The sequence below is a fragment of the Hordeum vulgare genome, chromosome 6H (assembly GCF_904849725.1).
Source record: "Hordeum vulgare subsp. vulgare chromosome 6H, MorexV3_pseudomolecules_assembly, whole genome shotgun sequence".
NCBI lineage: Eukaryota > Viridiplantae > Streptophyta > Magnoliopsida > Poales > Poaceae > Hordeum > Hordeum vulgare.
Window position 1 is genome coordinate 24,996,973 of NC_058523.1, and position 6,000 is coordinate 25,002,972.

The following is a 6,000-nucleotide window of genomic DNA, read 5'->3' on the forward strand; positions in this document are numbered from 1 at the left end:
AACACCGCCTGGAACACCACAGCGTAATGGTGTGTCCGAACGTCGTAATCGTACTTTATTAGAAATGGTGCGATCTATGATGTCTCTTACTGATTTGCCGTTATCGTTTTGGGGTTATGCATTAGAAACAGCTGCATTCACTTTAAATAGGGCACCATCGAAATCCGTTCAGACGACACCATACGAACTGTGGTATGGCAAAAGGCCAAAGTTGTCGTTTCTTAAAGTTTGGGGATGTGATGCTTATGTCAAAAAGCTTCAGCCTGAAAAGCTGGAACCCAAAGCGGAAAAGTGCGTCTTCATAGGCTACCCAAAAGAGACAGTTGGGTACACCTTCGATCTCAAATCCGAGGGCAAAGTGTTTGTTGCTAAGAACGGAACTTTTCTCGAGAAGGAGTTTCTCTCGAGAGAATTGAGTGGGAGGAAGATAGAACTTGACGAGGTTGTCGAACCTCTCATCCCTCTGGATGGTGGCGCAGGGCAAGGGGAAACCCCTGTGATTGCGACGCCGGTTGAGGAGGAAGTTAATGATGATGATCATGAAACTCCAGTTCAAGTTTCTGTCGAACCACGCAGGTCGACGAGATCACGTGCTGCTCCAGAGTGGTACGGTAATCCCGTCTTATCAATCATGTTGTTAGACAACAACGAACCTGCAAATTATGAAGAAGCAATGGTGGGCCCAGATTCCAACAAATGGCTAGAAGCCATGAAATCCGAGATAGGATCCATGTATGAGAACAAAGTGTGGACTTTGGAGGTACTACCTGAGGGTCGCAAGGCTATTCAGAACAAATGGATCTTTAAGAGGAAGACGGACGCTGACGACAATGTGACCGTTTATAAAGCTCGACTTGTGGCAAAGGGTTTTTGGAGAGCATAAAGGATTACTTGAATAAAAGTTTCTCTATGAAGGACCTAGGAGAAGCTGCTTACATTCTAGGCATTAAGATCTATAGGGATAGATCAAAACGCCTGATAGGACTTTCACAAAGCACATACCTTGATAAAGTTTTGAAGAGGTTCAAAATGGAACAGTCCAAGAAAGGGTTCTTGCCAGTTTTATAAGGTACGAGATTGAGTAAGACTCAGTGCCCAGCAACTGATGAAGATAGAGAGCATATGCGCTCCGTCCCCTATGCTTCAGCCATAGGCTCTATCATGTATGCGATGTTGTGCACTAGACCGGATGTTAGCCTGGCCATCAGTATGGCAGGCAGGTTCCAGAGTAATCCAGGAGTGGATCACTGGACAGCGGTCAAGAATATCCTAAAGTACCTGAAAAGGACTAAGGAGATGTTTCTCGTGTATGGAGGTGACGAAGAGCTCGCCGTAAAAGGTTACGTCGATGCAAGCTTTGACACAGATCCGGACGACTCTAAGTCGCAAACCGGATACGTATTTATTCTTAATGGGGGTGCAGTAAGCTGGTGCAGTTCCAAGCAAAGCGTCGTAGCAGATTCTACATGTGAAGCGGAATACATGGCTGCCTCGGAGGCGGCTAAGGAGGGTGTCTGGATGAAGCAGTTCATGACGGATCTTGGAGTGGTGCCAAGTGCACTGAATCCAATAACCTTGTTCTGTGACAACACTGGTGCCATTGCCTTAGCAAAGGAACCAAGGTTTCACAAGAAGACCAGACACATCAAACGACGCTTCAACCTCATCCGCGACTACGTCGAGGAGGAGGACGTAAATATATGCAAAGTGCACACGGATCTGAATGTAGCAGACCCGCTGACTAAGCCTCTTCCACGGCCAAAACATGATCGACACCAGAACTGTATGGGTGTTAGATTTATTACAATGTAATTCACATAGTGATGTGAGGGCTAGATTATTGACTCTAGTGCAAGTGGGAGACTGTTGGAATTATGCCCTAGAGGCAATAATAAATGTATAGTTATTATTATAATTCCTGTATCAAGATAATAGTTTATTATCCATGCTATAATTGTATTGAATGAAGACTCATTTACATGTGTGGATACATAGACAAAACACCGTCCCTAGCATGCCTCTAGTTGGCTAGCCAGTTGATCGATGATAGTCAGTGTCTTCTGATTATGAACAAGGTGTTGTTGCTTGATAACTGGATCACGTCATTGGGAGAATCACGTGATGGACTAGACCCAAACTAAATAGACGTAGCATGTTGATCGTGTCATTTTGTTGCTACTGTTTTCTGCGTGACAAGTATTTATTCCTATGACCATGAGATCATATAACTCACTGACACCGGAGGAATGCTTTGTGTGTATCAAACGTCGCAACGTAACTGGGTGACTATAAAGATGCTCTACAGGTATCTCCGAAGGTGTTAGTTGAGTTAGTATGGATCAAGACTGGGATTTGTCACTCCGTGTGACGGAGAGGTATCTCGGGGCCCACTCGGTAATACAACATCACACACAAGCCTTGCAAGCAATGTAACTTAGTGTAAGTTACGGGATCTTGTATTACGGAACGAGTAAAGAGACTTGCCGGTAAACGAGATTGAAATAGGTATGCGGATACTGACGATCGAATCTCGGGCAAGTAACATACCGAAGGACAAAGGGAATGACATACGGGATTATACGAATCCTTGGCACTGAGGTTCAAACGATAAAGATCTTCGTAGAATATGTAGGATCCAATATGGGCATCCAGGTCCCGCTGTTGGATATTGACCGAGGAGTCTCTCGGGTCATGTCTACATAGTTCTCGAACCCGCAGGGTCTGCACACTTAAGGTTCGACGTTGTTTTATGCGTATTTGAGTTATATGGTTGGTTACCGAATGTTGTTCGGAGTCCCGGATGAGATCACCGACGTCACGAGGGTTTCCGGAATGGTCCGGAAACGAAGATTGATATATAGGATGACCTCATTTGATTACCGGAAGGTTTTCGGAGTTGCCGGGAATGTACCGGGAATGACGAATGGGTTCCGGGAGTTCACCGGAGGGGGGCAACCCACTCCGGGGAAGCCCATAGGTATTTGTGGGGGTCACACCAGCCCTTAGTGGGCTGGTGGGACAGCCCACCAAATCCTATGCGCCAAGGAAGAAAAATCAAAGGAAGAAAAAAAAAGGAGGAAGAAGTGGGAAGGGGGAAGGACTCCCTCCCACCAAACCAAGTAGGACTCGGTTTGGGGGGGGAGAGTCCTCCCCCCTGGCTCGGCCGACCCCTTGGGGTTCCCTTGGACCCCAAGGCAAGGTCCCCCTCCCTCCTCCTATATATATGGGGCTTTTAGGGCAGATTTGAGACGACTTTCTCACGGCTGCCCGACCACATACCTCCATAGTTTTTCCTCTAGATCGTGTTTCTGCGGAGCTCGGGCGGAGCCCTGCTGAGACAAGATCATCACCAACCTCCGGAGCGCCGTCACGCTGCCGGAGAACTCTTCTACCTCTCCGTCTCTCTTGCTGGATCAAGAAGGCCGAGATCATCGTCGAGCTGTACGTGTGCTGAACGCGGAGGTGCCGTCCGTTCGGTACTAGATCGTGGGACTGATCGCGGGATTGTTCGCGGGGCGGATCGAGGGACGTGAGGACGTTCCACTACATCAACCGCGATCTCTAATCGCTTCTGCTGTACGATCTACAAGGGTACGTAGATCACTCATCCCCTCTCGTAGATGGACATCACCATGATAGGTCTTTGTGCGCGTAGGAAATTTTTTGTTTCACATGCGACATTCCCCAACAGTCCCTACACTCAACATAATATCCGGTCTAGATGCACATAGGTAAAGAAGGGATCCAATCATGGAGCGATATACCTTTTGATCCACTGCTTTACCATTGGGATCACTGTCAAGCTTGCATCTGGTTGGCATGGGGAACTTGACCGGTTTGACATCTTCGAGCTCAAACCGTTTGAGCATGTCTTGAGTGTACTTGGCTTGTTTGATGAATGTCCCTTCTAGACCTTGTCTAATCTCGAACCCGAGGAAGAATTTCAACTCTCCCATCATGGACATCTCAAACTTCTCAGTCATTAGTGCAGCAAATTATTCATTGAATGAAATGTTAGGAGAGCCAAAGATAATATCATCAACATATAGTTGGCATATGAACAAATCCCCTTTAACCCTCTTAGTAAAAAGAGTGGGATCAATCTTCCCAATTTCAAACCCACGATCTTGTAACAACTCAGTAAGATACTCATACCACACGCGTGGGGCTTGTTTAAGGCCATAGAGTGCCTTATTAAGTTTGTACACATGATTGGGGAGCTTGGGATGTTCGAATCCCGGGGGTTGTTTGACATAGACCAACTCATTCAAAGGACCATTAAGAAATGCACTTTTCACATCCATTTGTTGTAATTTGAAGTTATGATGAGAAACAAATGCAAGTAACATGCGAATAGATTCTAGACGAGCAACAGGGGCAAAGGTTTCACCGTAGTCGATACCCTCGACTTGGGAGTAGCCTTGAGCCACCAATCTTGCCTTGTTTCGAATCACAATTTCATTGGCATCTTGCTTGTTCTTGAATATCCATTTGGTCCCGATGACATTATGTTCCTCCATTGGCCGAGGCAGTAAATCCCAGACTTGGTTGCGCTCGAAGTTGTTAAGTTCTTCGTGCATGGCCATAAGCCAATCCTCATCATCGAGCGCTTTCTGTACCTGTTGAGGTTCACAATACGAGACAAACGCGTGATGCTCACAATAATTCAAAAGCTGTTGACGGGTGGATACTCCCCTTTTTAAACTGCCAAGTACATTCTTCATAAGATGTGACTTGACTCTTAGCTTGTTCGCATTCTTGGCTGCTCGACGCTCCAAGAGTCCTTCATTAGATAACGGGGGAGCATCGACTTGTTTCTTTTGCTTGCCATTGCGTCTTGAGCCGGTTGTTGGAGCTCCAGACGGGAATTGTGAGACAGTCTCCTGATCATCTTGTCCTTCGACTTGAGCAGGTTCACTAGTTTGATCTTGTATTAGTGGTTGCTCTTGATCTTGATCTTGTGCTTCTACTTGGTTTGGATCTCGGGGTTGCACTTGATCTTGATCATGAGTAGGTTCGGAGTCTTGGGGTAGTGCTTGAACATCATGGGGCACATCACCATTGTTAGGCAAATGATCTTGACCGTGAGCTTGATCAACTTGTTGAGAGTCTTCTCTTTGTTCATCGGAAGCGTGTGGGGCTTGTGGGGGTGATGGCTCCACTTGAGTAGAGCATTGTCCTTCTCCTTCGGCCACAAGGGGTTCCTCAATGGGGAGTATTTGACCAATCCCCATTCTTCTTATAGCTTCGGTAGGAATTTCATCACCTATATCACAAAGACCACTTTGCTCCACTTGGGAGCCATTATTTTCATCAAACTCTACGTTACACGTCTCCTCAATTAGTCCGGTGGACTTGTTGAGGACACGGTAAGCATGAGAGTTTGTAGCATAACCAACAAAGATACCCTCATGTGCTCTAGAATCAAATTTAGCTAACCGTGCTCCTTTTTTGAGAATGAAACACTTATAACCGAATACCCGAAAGTACTTGAGATTGGGCTTGTTTCCAGTTAGAATCTCATACGGAGTCTTGTTCAAGCCTTTGCGGATGTAGAGCCGATTGGATGCATGACATGCTGTGTTGATGGCCTCTGCCCAGAAGTTATATGGAGATTTGAATTCTGCCATCATTGTCCTTGCAGCGTCTATCAAGGTCCGGTTCTTCCTTTCTGCCACGCCGTTTTGCTGAGGGGTATATGGTGCAGAATATTGGTGCTTTATTCCCTCATCATCTAGAAACTCATCTAGGGTGTAGTTCTTGAACTCGGTGCCGTTGTCACTCCTAATCATCAAGATCTTTGCTTCATGTTGACGTTGCGCTTCATTAGCAAAGTTGATGACCGTTTGTTGAGTTTCACTCTTCCTTTTAAAGAAATATACCCAGGTATATCTTGAGCAGTCGTCAACAATCACTAAGCAATATTTTCTGCCTTCAAGACTATCAAATGTTGGAGGACCAAACAGATCCATATGGAGAAGTTCCAATGGCCTCTTAGTG